This window comes from Piliocolobus tephrosceles, chromosome 7, assembly GCF_002776525.5.
Source record: "Piliocolobus tephrosceles isolate RC106 chromosome 7, ASM277652v3, whole genome shotgun sequence".
Classification (NCBI taxonomy): Eukaryota; Metazoa; Chordata; class Mammalia; order Primates; family Cercopithecidae; genus Piliocolobus; species Piliocolobus tephrosceles.
Genome location: NC_045440.1, coordinates 118,010,634 through 118,023,416, shown reverse-complemented (window position 1 = coordinate 118,023,416; position 12,783 = coordinate 118,010,634).

Genomic DNA, 12,783 nt, shown 5'->3' with positions numbered 1-12,783 from the left:
ATTGTGTAAAACTGACAACTTATACCATCATTATTTCCACTCCCACAATTCCTACTGTCTACTGGAGGATTTCATGGGTTTCCTATCATCCATATTTAATATTTCCATTTAGAAAACTGGTTTGTTTTATTCCTCTAACACATTCCTATTTCATTTCAATTTAAAATAGAGAACTTGAGGTTAAAAGAAGTAATGTGCCCCAAATTACAATATCAGAAAATATCATCACCTGAATTCAAGAGGCTAACCCATGAAAAATGGTTTTATATTTTAAAAGGTAGTAGATCATAGCAGTTTGGGATCTCCTTCCCTACTTTTTTTGCAATTAATAAAATCACTATTTGAAGTAGTTGAAGCATGAAGGCGACTACAGATTCCCATAACTGGGCAGGGACAGGTTTAATTTCCATATGGCTTGGTTCAGGGTTCAATTTATACATCCAGAAAGGACATTCTCGCCGTGGATTTATTAGCTTCTCTTTTTTCACAATCGAGCCTGCTCTTACTTCTTATGACTACATTCTTTAAAATGTGAATACACCAGAAAAGAAATAAATTTCCCAAGACTTCCTAATATCCATGATGATCATATGGCTCAGATCACAAGCCAAACTCGAATCAGTCAGTGTGGACAGGAGAATGGCTGGCTTAGTCTGGATCATGTGTTCTGCATCTGTGGATCATGTGTCTGGATCATGTGTTCTGCATCTGTGCCTGGCCTAATAATGGATAAAATACATCCACATAATGAAAATTGGGGCTGTTATCAAAAGAAGACAGAACTAGAAATCAAACAAAATTTTATTTAAGTGGACATTTTTATTATTATTCACCTGAATCCTACTGTTTTTGTTTCTTAACAGAACCCACATTTCCCACAAGAGAAACTGTAGTATTTATTACAGTCCAGGCTGTTGGGTGGAGGGAAAATAGATCATTCTATTCCTGTATCCAGATATATAACTTATATGGGCCTTGACTATCAAAGCTTTGTATGCTCCAGAGGACAATATCTGAATCATAAATGAGTATGATATTTGAAAAACTGAAAAAAAAAAAAAAAAACATGAGACATAAAATAGTGTGCCACGAACTAAAAAAAAAAAAGTTTGAAATAACATTTTAAAATAATATTTACAATGATTAAAAATTAAATGTGGTATGGGAACAATGATGAAAGAAAATCACCAAAAATATTAGATGAACTTGAAATGAAAACAATAAAAGGTGGTTAATAAAATAAAAACGATGTTTGATTGATTAAAATGTGATAAAATACAGCTTAAAATAGAATTGGTGAATTGAAAGACAGATCACCCAAATGCATCATAGACAGATAAAAATATATACCATATTATAAAATGTAGTTAAAAGACTTTGAATGTGGAATTAAACTATCTGACATACAGCAAGAAAGAATTCTACAAGGAGAGAGTAAAAAGAATCACAAATGTAATACTATCTCAAATGATGATATGTTTTAAGATTAAGGAGGTATGTTAAAAAAAACTCATATACAGATATAGAAAAATTTCGTACGTGAAAGACAAATAGAAAACATTAAAGATATATTAAAATGGTATATATCAAAGGAATGGTAATTAGAGTCTCAGAATGCTCTCATCAATAATCGTAAATATAAGAAAGTAATAGAATAACATATTCAATAATTAGCTAAAAGTGTAATTAGCTAAACTAATATTTAAGAAAATAATTTTTTTTTTTTTTTTTTTTTTTTTTTTTGAGACAGAGTCTTTGTTCTCTCGCCCAGGCTGGAGTGCAGTGGCCGGATCTCAGCTCACTGCAAGCTCGGCCTCCTGGGTTCATGCCATTCTCCTGCCTCAGCCTCCCAAGTAGCTGGGACTACAGGCGCCCGCCACCTCGCCCAGCTAGTTTTTTGTATTTTTTAGTAGAGACGGGGTTTCACCGTGTTAGCCAGGATGGTCTCGATCTCCTGACCTCATGATCCGCCCATCTCGGCCTCCCAAAGTGCTGGGATTACAGGCTTGAGAAAATAATTTTTAAAAAATTTAGAGAAAGTCGGACTATTTATAACTCACAATTTATCTCTGAAAGAAATAATAAAATGTGGGGTTCCCAGGTTCTTCCACTTTTCCTACTGTCCCAAATGAGAAGCACAGAGTGCTTTAACTGCTCTGTGACTAGGCCAGCTGTGCTTTTCACTGCAGGTTTGCATCCAAGCCAGTGGTTTGAATGTTCCAAGGTACTGATAAAGTTGTTTAGATTTTTGCCCCAAACTCTGAAACTAACCCCAGCCCTGAGCAAAATTTCTTAAGTACTCCCCCTATAAACTGAATACCCTAATCCCTTGCCGTGGTCACACCTAGGTAGCACTTTCTTCTTTTTCATGGTCTGTTGGGAGAATGAGCTGTAGTGTTCTGTAAGTAGATTCCCCTAATAAGTGCTTTGGACTGATCACCCTCGCATTTAGTGCCTCTTTCTCTTCTGCAAACGATATGAAACATGTACTAATATTACACATATAGATTATCAAAAGTTATTGCCTCTTGGGAGGGATGAAGGAGAATGGGATTAGAAAATGGAATAAATATGTGTGTTCATGTGTATGTGTATATGTAGTTGTGTGTGTGTGTGTGTGTGTAAACAAATTTCTGTCCAAAGTAGCCTTTATATGAAGCAGAGTTTCTAAATGTTAAATCTACAGAATTTTTTAAGAAACGTGATTTGTCTGTAGTAAAGGTGGATATTCAATTACTTATGTTGTAGAGTGTCTTTTATAAAACAACCACTAATTAAACTACTGACAACAACCAAATTGACTATAAGGAAGTCATAGATTTAAAGTATTTCATTATAATTTCATTGTTCTTCATGTCTGCTATACATAAATTTAAACTGAAACTATCTATTTATATATCTCACATCTCTATCTATCTATCTGCCTCTATCAAATCTGATGGAGTGGAGGGCGTTATGGAGAGGGTTTCTTAGTTTTTCAAGAGCATAATTAAACACTATAAATCTACTAATGGGAGGTTTTCTGTCAAGAATCGCTCAGCTTAACTGAAAATATAACAGACATGCACTGCAGAACATATAAATGGAGTAAAATTAAGTGATAAATATAGTTTGTGTTTAATTTTTATTTGACAAAACTTTCCAAATGAACAGCATATATTTTCTTTCAAATCTATTATTAAATATATTATGATAGCCACTTATTTACAATGATGACACTACTTAATTCTCCTGTGGCATTTAGCTTCCTTTTGCTTCTACTTTTGCTCCTTTACTATATATGGAATCTCAATTAAACATAGTAAAGTAACCATATTTTTGCTCTAAATATGTAGATTTAATTTATACTTAAACAGTAAGTTTATTTCTTAAATAATCAGCCACGATTTCTTTGCTACTTTAATTATGTATTTAACAGTGTCATTTACCTGAGTGAAAGAATATATTCAAAAGACAACACAAGAATTAATTACAAACCGGATACTCCAATATTATCTTCTATAATAATCATCAAAAAGCTTCAGTTTACTGTATAAAATATCATTAATTATGTTAATATTAAAATAGGTTGTGAATTGCAAATATTTAAAATTCAGTGAAAATATCTTTAAGCTATATTAAGGTTTGTATTCAGAAGTTTTTCCCATTGTTATTAAAATGTCTGTCAGTACATTTGTGGATACATGTGTCATTATGGATACACATGTCATGTTACTTGTTTGTCATTCATAGATACAACTGAGATGTACAACAGGAAGAATTTCACTTGCATATGTGGTTTATTACAGTCCAAAATTTTTCAAATACCAGTTTTTTGTTTGTTTCTCTGCAATATATTTTTATAATATTTTTCTATTATTATTATTTTTTTTTGGTCAGGCTGGTCTTGAACTCCTGACCTCAGGTGATCTGCCCACCTGGGCCTCCCAAAGTGTTGGGATTACAGGCATTAGCCACCACAGCTAGCAAGATATTTTTCTATTTTGATCAATTGGAATGATAAACAACAAACTATTCAAATTTTTTAATTGAACACAAAGACCATTTAAGTTTGTATATATAGTTTTCAAATCATTCTCTAACTACATATTGGAGAATAGTTTTCATAATCCTGTAATGTTTCTATCTGAGGAACAAATATTCCTTATTGTAAATTCATATATTCAAATAGTACTCATGTAAATTTGTAATAAATCTGATTGTTTCTGTTTGTCTCTCTGAATACTACTCATGTTCAACCCACAGATTTCCTAAACCAAAACCTTTTTCTATCCTGATAGAATGCAAAGGATTATGTACAAGATTATATCAAATATTTTGAGGGTGTTTTCCAATCTTTCATCATTTTCAAAATCTTCCTTTCTGTATATATCTCTCTTTCTGTCTCTCTGTCTTTTTCGCCTATGCACACACAGAGCTGGTCTCTCTCATCTATCTACCGCCTTCTGGCAGAGATAAAATGCTGATATTTCCATGAAGCTCTGCTACCTCAGGCAAAACTTTCTTTGTGGCACCACATGTTAACTCGCTTACTCCACACTCAAACATGTATTTTTATTTTTACGCCCGTTTCATTTGATATTCTTCCTAGATGTGGAAATAATGACGTTTTGATTTCCTCTAAGGTATCTAAGATGGAGCCTCACATAGGTCAAGAGTTTATTAAATATGTTCTTGGTGAGGATTAAAATAATAGAAGGAGACTTTTAAAATTATTTGTTTTCAATTGTTGCCTCCATAAGATTGCTGGTTCTATCTTGAAACCACATGCTTCTAAATTTCACTAGAGTAAATAATTTTGATGGGGGTCCAGGATTTTTTTCTAATTCACAATACCGAAATAATATGCTACTTTCTATGTAATAAGAAACTCACCAACTCAGAAAGAGTTTTTTCTCCACAATGCTAGAATAGCTCAAAATCCTGCTGAAAGATTTACTTTAGCTATATTTGCATATATGAATATAAATTGAATATGAAACTGCTTTAAATGTTTCTCCATGCTAATGTACAATTTTGCAGCTTTAGAGAGGTTTTAAGGAATCAAATACTTAAATGCTTTAAAAGCAAATTAACATCTCTCTGTAATATCACATAGAATCATGAAGAATAGAATTTTCTTTTTAAAAATGTTGTTACTTTTTAATAGACAAGAGAGGTGACTCATTTTTTAAAAAATCAAACACCTCATCCTCTATTAAATCTTCCTGGACCATTGGAGCTGGTGTGGTAAGATTTTCAAGGGGGTGGGGGGAAGGAGACAGGCATAGATGTCTGGATTTGTATTTTGAACACCTATCATTCCTTAAAAAACTGAATGACATGAGGTGGATTTTTGTTAGGGAACTGCCTTTGACTCCGAAAATAGGAGGAGTCTTCTCAGAAACATCTTATATCCTAGCACAGCTCTACAATCTGATCCAAATACAGAATGCAAGACAAATGTAGCCTAGATTCTTATTTTGTTGATTGATCCAAATTATCTCTATATCTCATGGTCTGCCAATCTTTTAGCCCTGACTCTTGTGGGAAATTTCTGTATGAGGAAATTTGCTAAGTACCTACATTTTAATTTCTGGAAACTGATTGTCTCTGTGAGTTACCAAGCCACTGAAAGAGTGTCCATACTGTGTCCCTTACAGAGCAGGAAAGTAGTGCATCCTTATTGGGATACCTCTTTACAGCTACAGATCACATTTGACACACCTGTTCCAACAGAGGAACACCGCAAATTGGCACACTGTGTTTGCAACTCTGGAACCACGCAACTTCACTCCATCTTTCTCTATGTTTCTTTTCAATGCTTTTGGTTTTTTTCAGACTCTAAGACTTATTCTGCATTACTATCTAGACCTAATTATATTGAATTGCTGCAGGTACTCTTCTCTTTTCTCTCTCTGCTTCTTCTTTTGTAAGAAGGGATTGTTTTTGTCCCTAAGTTGTTTTCTTAGCTGCTTTTGACTTGCAACAGTAGCCATTCAAATCTAAAATTACTTCATGTCTTGAAAAGAGTGCCATTCAGGATTCATACGGTTTTTAGACACATTTTTAAATTTAATTTCTTTCCATTTTTTTCTCAAAATATTGGCATTTACACATTTTATTTAAAATTAAGTTGGGTGATTTGGGATTAGGTTTAAATGAGACTCCTTCTTTGATACATGAAGTCTTCCATTCACAGGAATGATTACTTCTTGAGATATGAATGTATATTTTATGTTTACTGCTATAGAAGAAGAGGAAATAATGGATTCTTTTGTTTCCGGTTTTTATACATTCCTCATTTAAGAAATGAGATATAGCATTGTGCTCTGTTACTTTGGGAACATCTGCAGAGCTCTAATAAGAGATTTTCTAAACACAACCAATTATGACTATTGTCCATAATTATAAACAGGAGAGAACATCAGTAACTAATTTTAGCAGAAAAAAAAATTTGGAAAGAATATTTGATAGCCCTTAGAATTTCCCAAAAGGCCAATGACCAGAGTAGGAAGTTACACAGCCAGGAGACTTGTCCAATCTAGACAGAAGGTCTCTTTAAAGAAGATCCCTGCACAATCATCACTGTTCATGGATATCACTGTTAACATCAGGAAGTTGGCCCATGAGATACTCTTCCTAAAACCTATGACACTCCTACTTCTGAGCAGCTGGACTCGACATCACATTCATCACAGGACATTCAACTACAAGCCTACTTATTTGATTTCTTGCGTCTCTTTTGATGTTGCTATAAATGGTTCAGATTAATAAAGTTTCAGAGCAGGGGCCTGAAAGAAAGGAAAGGAAAGTATAATTCTGACTTCAAACATAGGGAGGCAGAAAGTAATGAAATCTAGAAAATTCTCAAACTTACACAGAGTTTTTCAGGATTATAGACAGCCATATGTATTAAAATAAACCTATGGTCTATTATAACAGCTATATAATAGCAGCATATGTTTTTATTCCATACTCAAAATTCTCACAATAAACAATCACAAGAGCAACAATAATGCCTCTGCCTAACACAACAGTCTCTTCTGTCATTAAAAACTTAATTGTATTCCCAAATGGGAAGAACCCACAGCACAACAGTCTCTTCTGTTGTTAAAAACTTAATTCTATCCCCAAATGGGAAGAACCCCAGCTTATGAAATTTCTTATTGAACTCGAAGCCTATAATCTCTGTGTGCCATCTCTTCTTCCTATAATTCTCTCTTCATTCTGCCTCAGTATTCTGCAATCTGTGAACTACTAGTACAAAATTCACCATCACTCACACATATTATAGAATATGGCAAGAGATTAGAAGTACAAAAAGAAAAAAATTAACACATACAAATATATGTAAAATAGTTAACATATACAAAATATGTGTGCAACATAGGATTAAATGAGTAAATATTGCATTCCTCACTTTTACACTTTTGCAATTGATTTTGAGGCATTATATCCACTTATTATTCACTTTCTTGATGACTTTCCACATTCCTTTTAGTCTTGGCTCCACCTCAGATGCTTTAGTGTTTTTTTTTTTGTTTTGTTTTGTTTTTTTTCACGTTGTAGATTGATCTAATCTTCCCTGAGAGATCCAAGTCCTTGAGGATTTTACCTCTATGGGATTTCAGCTTCAATAGCTTCTTACTATTTTTGCTCTATTTTGTAGCAGTCACTTGATTTCCTCATGAAATTTAGAGCCGTATACCTGCCAAAACTCTAGCTCCTTTACTTTTTGTTTTCTTTGTTATGTTTTGAATGGAACAATAAGCATTAAGTGGACAGGGATTATCTCAATTTCTAATATACTGGTAACATTCTAGGCCCCTTGTTGAGAATGTTGCCCCTCTGAGTACTGAAACTCTAACTCAAGCAGAATCCAGAGTTATGAGGACATAAAGAACAATGCCTGTTCATTAGATATTATAGTAGGAGAAGTCACTGTCCTTTCAACTCTATATTTGGTGGGAGGGTTCATTCCTAATCCCAACCTTTACGGGAGAATCAAGGTCATAGTTACTGGACATAGTGCCCTGTGGTAAACAGAACAAAGCTGAACAAACAAATACTATGTAATAATCTACTTGAGTCATCTAAGTACTGTAGGTAAAATCTCTTATTTTATTTTACCCTTAAACTGAATGTATAACCTAGTTGTTTAAATAAAGAATCCCAGCTTAATTAATTAGGTCTTAAACCAAATTAAAATTTTATTATGATTTGATCCCCATCATAATTGAAAGGCTTTTCTGTTGTGATTCCTTGTCATTTAATCAAAAAATAAGACTTTTTTTCTGTGACATTATTTTTGACTTCTGGGAAAATTTATTTGTTACTTTATTGTATGCTGTTAAAGGTAGATGATTGATAAAGTATGTGTTAGATAATTATGGACATTCATAAAACACACATATGTAGAAACGAGAAATAATTTAGAAATTGTACTTATGTTAATTTATTTACATGTAACTGAACTGATAATGAACTTAATGAACTCCCTTAGTTTTCAGACCTAGAACAATATTTGTTTTTTCACCCATGGTATAACAACCTCAGTGCAACTTCTTATTTTTGAAAAGGCAGCCTGCTTTGTCATCTCCTCTTTTTGATGTTTAATAAAAGTGCTTCCAACAATTTCAGAATTTTAACACATTAGGAAGATTTATTTTTTATTTATTTTTTTATTTTTTATGGCTTTCTACTCATTTATTATTACATACTTGCGTTGTTTTAGAAATGTTTCTTTCTGTGCATAGCATGCTGTTGTGACTGAGCCTAAACAGAGTTTGGGTTGGAAGAGGAACACTCTTCTCTGTTCTTCAATGTGCATGCATGTAATTTCTTTATTGGATTTGCAAAGGAGTTTCCCTTGGTGTATCTGGGGTTGACAGAAGGGGGAAAAGATTTACGGAGAGGAACCTCAAGCTAAGATGAAAGGTGAAGCAGGAATATGTATTATAGTTCTTCTTTCCACATCTATGGAAAGAAAATATGAAAGAAAATATACACCCAGATTCAAAGGTTCTTTATTTAATGAAGAGCCTCATATATATTAAGCCACACAGAGGTTAAGATGACAAGGTTCAACACTGACTGGAAAAGAAGCAATAACCTCATTTCTCTATAGCAAACACTGGCAGTTCATGCTACAGATGTAAACTGGAAGCAAAGCAATGGCTGTTGCCATGGAAAAAAGGCCTTGTCTATGGAGGTATCTACTGCAGAGACTAGAGCACAGAGTTATGTAGAGTGTGTTTACATAAAGAAGCTGGAGCAGATAAATGTGTGAGAAACTCTGTGCAGCCAAGATCAGGAAAATTGGGAGACCCTCATAAATTGGCCTGATAACCTGTGTTTTAGAAGGAATAACCTGCCAAAATAATTAGGATATTAAGGCAAAGGGGGTACTATCTGTACTAACAGGTTGGTGTGGCCTCAGGAATTAAAGGGAAATGAGGATCTTTTTCTCCATTAGTTGGTGAGATAAGATTAGACTGCTAAAATATTGGGAGTCTAGGAATTTGAAATTTTAATTTTTTAAAAAAATTGCACAGCATGTATGTTTAACCAAATACAATGGTTAGTCATTACTACCATAGGTGGGAAAAGTCTAAGTACCATTTTCCTGTATGCTGTTTGTGTTGTATTAGTACGTTACAAATTTTAGATGATTATCATGCATTGCTATTAAAATCAGAAAAAAATACCTAAATGTTTAAAAATTTTCCATGCAATTCTATTTAGATCCAATACCCTGTGAGCTTTTTAACACACAGAACTGAGACCAGCAAAGATTTGGGGATCAGTTGTGCTATTCTGTTTAAAGCTTTTGTCAAGGAGACCTGATTTAAATTGAAGAAGCAGATGTTATATGCTAAATTTTGCATCCTTTTTTGTTGTTTAAAGTTTCTACTTCAGTGGTTACATATGTTATCTGTAGTAGTTCCATAAAAAATGCTCTGCAATCATTTATGAATCTTCATAAATTTTTTAAAAAAGTTCTCAACCATAAAACACTGAACCAGTTAGCAAGAAAGTCCCTTTTTACATTAATTATGTCTCAGCACAAATTGTCATACTCTAGGAGGTTTTCTTTAAATCCCTCTGGTTAAGATGCCCCTCCAACATGGTCTAGAATTATTACCAAACTGTATCATCCACCTCTCAGTTTATTCTAATCATTGATTTGTTTTCAGAGAATATTGTAAAGTCAGGGCTGGACATTACCAATGGTGGTGTCCGTAATACCCATAATTGTGTGCATTATATATCATAAACAATCCATAAAAATATAACAAAGGAAAAAAGTGAATGATTTCTGAGTTCTCTAATTTAATTACTACATTCTGATGTGCTTCTGTATTTAACTTCTGATGAAACGATTATGCCTGAAGAATAAGTTTGTGTTTTTCTTTGAATGTTATACATATTTGGAAAAGAAAATTCAGTTGCCCTTTATTACTCAGAAAAGGAATAGTATCTCATGGAAAGTAAAATTGAGAGTTGGGCAATATAGAAATTATGTGTTACTTGTTTGATAAGCTATAAAGATGCCTAGAATTATTACCATAATATTATGTCTCAATAGTAGCTTCTGGAATGACAATCACAGCCTGGTCAATTGGATTGTATGTTTAATTGAAAGACTTGTCTCAATTCTTTCCTTTGCTTTCATAAATATGGCTAAATTTTCTGAATTTGCCAGTTTGATATAAGTAACATAATCAAAAATGTTTATAAAATGATGCATAGGAATTCTTGATGAAACTGAGTTTTAAATTCAGTTTTGTGAGAGTTTAATTTATTACATTTAAAACAACAGATAGAAAATCCATTTTGTAAGTCATATAATAAACATTTCTCCTACTAAGATGCTTTTAGATTTTGTATTTTGTATCTGCCTACATTTAGAAATAGAATTAACTGAAATTGTATCCAGTAAAAGTCAATTCTCTTTTGCCTTTTGTAAACAAGTCAGATAATTGTTTAATAAATCCATAATTTTCTACTTGACTACAATTTCCACTATAATATCTCAGAGAACAATTTCCCCTATTACTATCTATTTCCTGTGGTTTTATTTAAATCTATTATTACTGGAAGGATCTCTGCTAATCAACCGTACATTTTCTGATCCTCTAATTACCTTTATAAACCATAGGCAAGATGTAACTCATCTCGTATTATTCCTTTATGACTGTTCAGTACGATAATGATAATGCAGATGTTATTTCAACCACAGCAAATATTTATTCAGCACCCAGTAGGTGTCAAGTGCTGTGCTAAGTTTTGAACGTCAGCTACGATCCTATGGAGAAGTCTGTGTTGGCTGGGAGCGGTGGCTCACGCCTGTAATCCCCAAACTTTGGGAGGCTGAGGCGGATGGATCACCTGAGGTCAGCAGTTTAAGACCAGCCTGGGCAACATGATGAAACTCCATCTCTACTAAAAATACAAAAATTAGCTGGGCACAGTGGCCTGAGTCTGTAATCCCAGCTACTCAGGAGGCTGAGGGCAGGGGCCTGGGAGGCAGAGGTTGCAGTGAGCCAAGATTGCACCATTGTACTCCAGCCTGGCCGACAGAGCGAGACTCCATCTCAAAAAAATAATAAAATAAAATAAAATAAAAGTCTGTGTTTTACATCACAATTGTTGTACAGACAGATTCATTGCAAATAGATCCATAGCAAATGTATAGAAACTTTTAAATACATGTCATGGAGAGATAGTACTGCTTTTTCTGAGTTTATAGGAAATAGATACCGGCTTCTATTAAGAAGGAGGACCTTTGTCTTTTCCCCTTGAATTTGGGCTAGTTGGTCACTGCTCCCTAACAATGGTGTACAGGAGAAATAAATCTTAGTGACCTCTGAAGCTATGTTTTTAAAGTTCAGCTGTTTTTGCCTAGTTTTCTTGGAGCACTCACTTACGTTAGAAGTCTGTAAGAAGTCAGATATAAGAAGGGCAAATACTCTGAAGCCTGTATGCTTTGAGGAAGCCCAGACTGCAGTGAGAGACAATTCATAAGTGCTTTCTTCAGTGACCTCAGCTGAATTTCCAGTGGACATCTAGCTTGGATCGCCAGATACACAGGTAAAGACACATCCACATTATACCTGCTCCTGGCTATAGCGTCATCCCAGGCATTGGGTCTCCAAGCAAAGTCCCAGACATCAGGAAGTGAGACAGGGGCAAAAAATTCGTTAAAATAAGATTTGTTTCATGCTACTGAGTTTTAGGGTAGTTTGTTATGCAGCATCAATAGCTAGAAAATATTCTGGTTCACAGCAGGATCATACGAAGCATATGAACAACATGGCTATTCTGTTGATAGCCAGCCTCCTTCCACAATCTCCCACACCTTTGCTTAATGGACTCAAGAACAGTGTGACTATGATGCAGGTATGGATATTATTAACTAAGTATGAACTAAGCAATGTGAGTATTAAACCAAGTCCAGTTCCCTTCTAAGCATGGGACCCTATGTGACTGCACAGGGCATATGTCCAGGAAGCCAGCCTCGGCTACCCATCATGATAGAGTCACTATACTGTACTAGCTGAAAAGATGAACTCCAGAGCCAAATGTCTATGCTTTAATGTTATTTAATTAATGTTCTAGCTGTTTGACCTTTGGAAAGTTACTTAATAGTTCTCTGCCTTATCTGCACAAAGATTAATAATATTGTCTAATTTATGGAATTATTTTGAGGGATGAATAAATCAATGCATATAAAAGCTCATAGAATAGTGTCTGGAATAAGTAAACTGTCACAAATTTTAGCCACATTAGTTTTACAAG